General features: G+C 42.2%; 1 long non-coding RNA gene across 1 annotated transcript; it reads left to right on the top strand.

The window, feature by feature from the left end:
- Window positions 1–824: 824 nt before the first annotated feature.
- Window positions 825–2,013, top strand: LOC146608635 (uncharacterized). The gene is made up of 3 exons (XR_014905131.1): window positions 825–968; window positions 1,052–1,132; window positions 1,621–2,013. It is a non-coding gene; the product is annotated as an uncharacterized LOC146608635 (long non-coding RNA).
- The last annotated feature ends 6,357 nt before the right edge of the window (window positions 2,014–8,370 follow it).

An 8,370-nucleotide genomic window follows, 5' to 3' on the forward strand; every position in this document is an offset into this window, starting at 1 on the left:
AAGAAGATGATTTGCTCATTCCTGTTTGGTTGAGTTCCCCTGTCCACACAGTGAGTGAGAGTCCTGTAAATGTTCCTGATATTGACAACCCACCTGTTTTTGACAGCCAATCTGATTTTGGCAACATACCTGATATGCCTAACAGTACTACAGATGATACTGAGTACTTATCTACCAATGGAGTCACACCGACCGAACAAGTGGATGAAATAACCTTAACTGAAAATGACTCACCTGTTGATGACCCAGACGTCCAAGAAAGGCAACTTCCATTTCAGGAGGCTGGCACCAGAGGTGCAGATCCTGAGGAGAGAATGGAGGAGATAGTCCCAGTGGATACAGGGGAAAACATGGATACAAATGATTCTGTAAGGAGATCTGAGAGAAACCGTCGTCCGCCACGACGGCTTGACTATACGGAGCTAGGCAATCCTCTGATCACTGCAGCAAAATCATTCTTGCAAGGACTGTCTTCAGCTTGGGCCGATGTCATCAGTGATGGCGAAGAGCCTGTTTCGCCCTCTTCCTTGACCCGTCAAATAATCATCATTTAACTGTCTACCATGCACAGGGACGTGCATGAGTTCAGGAGGGGAGGGTGTAGCCCAGATGGAAAAAAATCATACTTATTCTCTTTACATTAACTGTCCACATCAACAAGCGTCGTATTTCCTATGACCATTGAATGCACCTCTCAGTTCACCCCACGTGAGGGCACCTAGCTCAGCAACCAATCAGAGCCTACCCAGGCCGCATTGACCCTGTCAGCCAGGAAGTGAAGTGGAGGTGCATGGTGCTCCCGGGTTTTTTCTCATCTCAGCAAGAGGAGTGGAGGCATCTACTACTCAAACCGAGAAATCCACGGACAAAAGAGAGGAAAACTCAGGATTGAGAGGAAGGAAAGCCAGCGCACTTACCTGCTGGAAGTCCGGAGTCGAGTGGCTGGATGAAGGAGAGAGGCAACGTCGGTAAGACGAGTGTTATTCTGATGGAAAAAACTTGTAGAGACTTACCGTCGCGATCATGCTAATGCTAGCTCGGTGTCTCACAGGCTAACCACTCACCTTTCATCCGGAGAGCTGCTGCAATTCCAACGCCAGTGTGTGTTGGGCTTTTGTGAAACAGAGCAACGGTGAGCAACATGTTCTTAGCTGCTCTAAAGCTAATTTTTGTCAGTTCACTGTGAGTTTAAAGTAATCTAGAGGGTAATTTTTAGTGCATTTCTCTCTCACGAATAGGCCTATAGTGTGGAGAAATTAAGCACACTGCTTTAATGCCTCTGAACTGAACTCACATGTATATTTTGTTGCTTATTTGCACATAGTTCTGAATTTGTTATGGTGTATTGTATTTTGAGTGTCAATGGTTACTTACCATAAGTATTGTTTAATTAATGTTTACATGAATAGAGAAATATTTGAGCAACTTAGATGTTTAGTTCTCATATTTGATATGCTTGAAAATTGAATGTTGTACAACAGAACTGTGAGATTTGATAAGATTTAAGATGTTGATGCAATGAATATGAGGTGATGCAATATTTTGATTTTGTATTTTAACCTTAAACAATGCATCTGAAACAGACTGATTAGAATGTACATTTTATGACCTGGATTATAGGTCAGGTTTTTTGGAGAGGACGGAAAAGTCCAAGGACCAGGACGATATTCTGGTTGTGACAGATGGCGAGCCAACCACTTTGAGGATGATCTACCCCAAAGAAGATACACACCACACACTCATACATTCCAGTTACATTCACAAGGACCTTTGAAGTTGGCTATCGCCAGCTTAACTCTAAATTCTTAAAGGGCCCCAACGAGTACTTTTATTTTGTTGAGTGTGCACACTATTTATTTTATTTTATACTTTATCTGTACAAATTGGACAAATACCTGTTATACTTTGTAACAATACAAGAGTGGCTACTCAAAAGTTAACATTGTGTCCAGGTCATTATTGCTGCTCAATACTTTGGCTCCATACGAATTTGGTGTCTTCTGATTCTGGCCAGGGTCTTATTAGGGGCAGGGATAGCTCAGTAGGTAAAGTGGTCGCCCCATGATCGGAAGGTCGGCGGTTCGAATCCACTTAACGGCTACCCTGAGGTACCCCTGAGCAAGGTACCGTCCCTACACACTGCTCCCCGGGCGCCTGCTTAGTGGGCTGCCCACTGCTTCACTGAGTGAATGGGTCAAATGCAGAGAAAAACAAGTAATTTCCCCATGGGGATCAATAAAGTATCCATTATTATTATTATTATTATTATTATTACGAGCCCAAGTAATTATTGCGCTGTAATTCACCTTTATACCTTAAAGTTGGTTACACATGGATTGGCCTCCAAAGAGTCTGGTCACACCAAATACTGACTTTCAAGTTTGTTAGAATTGCACAAACTCTCTTTTTGCCTTACAATACTGTATTTGCATTAACTGTCAAATAAATTGTTCAATAAATTGCTGCACTTTCCCTCCTTATTTGTGTATCAAAATATAAAGAAATCAGATGTAACTTTAGACTTTGTGCGTTATGCATGCATACATTCGCAAATGTAGAATATAGTTTGTGGCAGTATGTAGTAGTCAGTTAGCATTTCCCTGCTGTAAGCGTCACTCCATGCTGATTAAAACAAACACCTCTAATTATCTGGAAATTGTATTTGAACTGGTACAGAGATGGAACACGATGACAAACAGGCAGGAGAAACAAAAAAGCTTTAGTGTACAAACGAAATCTTTGCAAGCAACTTTGGCATTCAGCATGACAACAGGCAAAAAAAAACCCAAAACAGTGCCAAATCAGTATACAAACCTAAAACAAAGCAGTTCCATTAATAGCGCTTGTCAGATACTTTCTATTTCAAGAGCAAGTTCTAGACCCCACGCAAAGGTGTCTAGGGACAAAATTGGACACATCCTCTCCTAGGTGTTGAGCAAACTACTGATGCTAACATTTTGTGAAGCTCGACTGACACATGCACGTACACACATATACAAGCGCACCCCCTGTGGGATGGCAGGCTGGAAGGGCTTATCCAATCTGTCAGTGTGCTGCCAGCATGCTCTACTCTCCCTCCGCTTCATGACCTGCACGCAAAGAGGCATTTACCCAATAATCTCACTGTAACACTTTTCTATGTCATATACTAAAAAGAGTTCAAAGGTTTCAGTGTGCTTATTTTTATTTTATGCTTTATTGATTGACTTTTTGTAGTAAATAGTGAAATAAGCATATTAAATAAAGAAAAAGGTATTTCTATTGTAAGTAAAGGGTGTGAATCAAATCAAATCAAATCACTTTTATTGTCACATCACATGTGCAGGTACATTGGTACAGCACATGTGAGTGAAATTCTTGTGTGCGAGCTTCACAAGCAACAGAGTTGTGCAAAATACAATAATGTAAACAAGCAAAATACAAGAATCGCTACATCTGAAACTAATAAATATATGTACAATATATAATAGTATATGCATTTCTGGATGTGTATACTAAATATTTTTCTATGTGTGTGTGTGTGTGTGCGTTTGTGTGTGTGTGTGTGTGTGTACACATATTTTACAAATTAAATAGAGTAAACAATAAATAAAATATATAAAAATATACAGAGTTGAGACATGTGCAAAACAGTGGCATTACTGTACAGTATGGAGTGCATAATGTTAAAGTTCCAGTAGTGAAGCTGAGGTGTCTATGACGTGTTCAGCAGTCTGATGGCCTGGTGGAAGAAGCTGTCTCTCAGTCTGAATATCTTTATTCATACACCAAATACTATTTCCAATTCCAGTTAAACATATATATTACACACAGTTGAATGTAATAAGTTACTGAGTGATGCAGTGCATATTCAAAATGGACTTCCCTCTCTACTGCCTGCTGGAAATGGGGTGTCTCCATAATTATGAGGCTGGAGGACAACCTGCTGGTTAATCGGGTTTTCTCCTGAACCACCAAGCCTGAATAAATTGCTCATGAGGCCATACCTGTCGAGGATACTTAACCTCCATTTTGTCCTGGGCACCATTTGCTTCTAAAGTTATAAAGGGCCCTTCATACATTTGTCTCTGTTTTTTTTTTGTAGCAAAGGCCTGACTCACTGGATTCTCATTTCACACTAATTTAACATAATTCCACAGTGAAACACACAAATATAGCTTGTCATCTATTTGCATTACATGGTGGTCTGCTTTATCAGTTTTTTATTATTTTTTTCACAGATTTTCTATTAAAATGCTTGGGCAAGCTACTCAAAACAATACCAAAGTGTCATTCATATTTTATTAGCTTGAGAACCCAAATTTCACACATGCTCTTCTACTTCTATAATGCACGGAAAGACACACACACATTAATATGGCTTAGGTAAGAAATTTAGATGGTTTTGCAGTGTTTTGTTTTATCATGGTTTATCTTTTACTCGACCATGCAAGGGCGACAAATTTTAAAAGACAGATAAATTTAGTAGGACTTCATTAGAATAAAGACAGCCCCATCCACACCATAGATACTCCTAGTGATTTTGTAGTAAAGAACATACATCTACGTGTTATGAGCTTATGAGAAAAAAAAAGTCTTTCATGACACAAAAGAAGATATTGGCAAGAAAGTGTGAGGGTTCTGCAGGAAGCTGCATCCTGACACTGAATACAGTGTGATGCAAGTGCTAATATTTCGGTTTTAGTCCACTAAAATTGTTTTGGGCTAAAGTATTTTGAGAGCATGCAAATATATAAGAGAGGAATAGGGGAAATTCATTAAACTGTGAGTGTCATTATTTTGTTTGAAACAATTAGCTTGCTAGAAAGCTAATGTTAGCTATGCTTTGCCAAGCTAACTTTCCTAATAGCTAAATTCATTAGCTTACCAAACTAATTGTCCACAGTTGGTTTATCAACACCATACTTCAGACAAAGAACTGTATATTAAGATGTTCATATCCTCTGTGATGTCAGCTATTGAATTTGGAGTTCACATATTGAAGCTTTTCTGTCAACGTTTTAGCTGCCATGGTAGGTCTTTGGAGCCTAAAGCTATCATGTCATACAAGGCAGAGAGTGCTAGATAATGAGCCATTACTAGATGTAGCACAGCAAAGGTTTTTATATTGTCTCTAGTAAATTAAATGGTTTCATGTAGAAGAAATATTTGACTGCAAAACTGGTTAAATTTGAAACAACAGAGATTATTACACTTCATGTGAAATACATAACATGTGCATTGAGCTATAAATGATTGCAGCCTGTTGCGGCGATTACTGCCAGATGTTTTCAGACATTGACTGTGAGTGTCTATTGTAGCGACACAAACAAACATATTATTTTAAGTGGTGTCAATAAGCCAACCATTGCTTCTTGTGTTCCGCATGCTCAATTTAGTCATGTTTCCACAAAAAAAAAAAAATCCTGCAGGGCATGTGCTTATTACATGTGCTTATGTATGAATACTGATGTTGTCATGTCCTCTGCCTCTAACGCCTTGCTAGAGTCGACATTCAGACTAAACTCCTCTTCAAAATGACCACGCAGACAAGAGGGTTTGACTTCACTCCCTTTACTTAGGCCAGTTGAAGTAGGGTAAAACTGAGAAACAACATGACATGAAATGCTCTTAGAAACCATAGATGAGGAGAAATACACAATAACAGTACAATGACTTGTTTAGCCGAAAGCGTTAGCTAATTCCCTCTTTACAAACGTTTCTATTAAGCAAACACTGCAATCACATTTCTTCAAGTAGATTGTTCATTAGTAAAGATGGAACAGAATTACATACCGACAATGCCCTTAAAGACCATCTTAAGGGAGACAAATGCCACTACAGCAGCGGACGGGAGAACGGGAGAAGTCCTTTCCCCCAAACAATAACATGCGCTTTCTGATGACATCATAGAACAGAGACGGATTTGAGCACGTTACACCAGGTCATGCCAAAAGGGGGCACTAAAGAGTAACTTTCTCAGGGAAAATCTATTTAAACAGAATACGGTTACATGGTGACAGAACACTCCCCGTCTGAAACTCAGCAGGGTTTCACCTACTAATATGACAAGGTCAAACACATTTCAGTCATCTGGAGGAATAAGCAAGATCATCTCATTCACGGGTCGGACGTAAAGCTTTGGTCCCTCTTTCTTAATGACCTTCACTTGCACTTTGCGCACCCTTCCGTCTTTACTGGGATACACATCGACGATGATACCTAAGGGCCAGTCGTTCCTACTGCACTGACTGTCCTTAAGAAGCACCACACTTCCTTGCTTAAGGTTTGGCCGGTCAGAAGTCCACTTTGTTCGACACTGAAGTGTTGACAGATACTGTTTCCGCCACCTGTCCCAAAATGTGTTAGACAAGCTTTGGACCCTGCGCCACTGTTGTTTCAATAGGTCATTATGTCCAAAGTCTCCTTCTGGTACTGGGCATGGATCTACCTTCTGAGTAAGCAATGAAGCCGGTGTGAGAATGAAAGGATCTGTAGGATCGTTCGACACAGGCACCAGTGGTCGACTGTTCACTATGGCTGAGACCTCAGCCATGAATGTTGTGAGTACCTCATGTGTGAGTTTGGAGGAGCCCATCTGAAGAAGCATCGAGTCCAGGATACGACGTGTGATGCCGATCATCCTTTCCCACGCTCCTCCCATATGAGAGGAATGTGGTGTGTTGAAGGTCCACGTACATCCGTGTTCTGACAGAAACCTCTTCATAGCTTTCCCATCAAGATTTGAGGGAATCCCCATATCTTTGCAAGCTCTGGTGAAATTAGTGCCCTGGTCGGAGCGTACGTTTTTCAAGGGTCCTCGAATCGCCATAAACCTTCTGAATGCGTTTATGAAACTGGAGGAGTCCAATGACTCGATTACCTCGATGTGTATAGCTCTGACACACAGACAGGTAAAGAGGACAGCCCACCTCTTACTGTCAGCGTGGCCTCCTCTCGTACGACGGGCTGCTACAGACCAGGGCCCAAACACATCAATGCCGACGTTGCTAAAAGGTGGTTCCATGCTGAGCCTATCTGGTGGCAAGTCTGCCATCTTCTGAACTTCACACCTCCCTCTCAGCCTTCGACAAGTGACACACTCGAAAACGAGTCTATTAATGCATCTCCTGCCACCTACAATCCAATAACCTGCAGATCGGACAGCTCCTTCAGTGAAGAGACGTCCTTGGTGACGTACCTGCTCGTGAAAGTGACGCACTATGAGAGTGGTCACGTGATGCCGTCCGGGCAGAATCAATGGCCGTTTCTCGTGGAACCCTATTTTTGCCTCAATGAGACGACCCCCAATCCTTAATAGCCCCTCTGAGTCAATGAAGGGATCCAGGGCAACGAGTGAGCTGCTCTTGGGGATGTTGGCGTTTGATGCAAGACACTCCAGTTCTTTCCTGTAGACCTCTTGTTGAACTGTTTTGATAATGACTAGCTTACTCTGTTCAAGAATATCCCCGGTAGGGGGTGTGCTGCACTGATGCCAGCCCTTACATTTTTGAGCGACACACTTCTTTCCCCTTTTGAAGCTCTGAACAATGTGAATAAGGGTACCAAGAGCCCTTATGAGAGAACTCCAGCATGAGAAGCGATTGAACCGCCCAGAGCCAAGATGTTTGAAGACTGTGACCGACAGTGTTGTGACTTGAGGCCTAATTTCGCTGTCTTGATCTGGTTCCAAAAGGTCAAACCTCTGTACCACAGGTGACACCCCTTCAGGTCGAGACAAGAATGCCGGTCCAGAGAACCATATTGTGTTCTCAAGACGGTCTGCTGTGATAGACCGTGTGGCAATGTCTGCGGGATTGTCTTCTGTGCAGACATATCGCCACTGCTGTGGCATGGTGCTTCGTCTGATCCTCTGAACTCGATTGCTCACGTATACATAAAACCTTCTTTTCTCATTGTAGATATATCCGAGCACCACCTTGCTGTCTGTGTAGTAGGTGACTGCGTCGAATACAATGTCTATTTCGGAGGTGATGGCCTCGGACAGAGTTACTGCCATGACTGCTGCACAAAGCTCCAACCGAGGTATAGTATGCTCTGGACGTGGGGCCAGTTTGGCTTTACTTGCAACCAATCTAGTGCAGCATCCCCCATCTGCGTCCACAGTCTTCAAGTAGGCGACAGCAGCTACTGCTTTCTCTGAAGCGTCTGAAAAGACACAGAGTTCTGTTAACTTGACAGTGGATGGTGACATGTTTGAGTACGGTCGGGGGATCCTCAGATGCCTTAACTCCTGCAGAAAATCTCTCCAACTTTCCCACACCTTTTCCTTTTCTGCTGGTAGTGGGGTGTCCCAATCTGAAGATTGTGAGGCCAGTTCTCGAAGCAGCAGTTTCCCTTGAATTGTCACGGGGGAGACGAATCCTAGAG

The sequence above is a fragment of the Diplotaxodon limnothrissa genome, linkage group LG23 (assembly GCF_057381915.1).
Source record: "Diplotaxodon limnothrissa isolate DT_005_m linkage group LG23, D_limnothrissa_male_GT1.1, whole genome shotgun sequence".
Classification (NCBI taxonomy): domain Eukaryota; kingdom Metazoa; phylum Chordata; class Actinopteri; order Cichliformes; family Cichlidae; genus Diplotaxodon; species Diplotaxodon limnothrissa.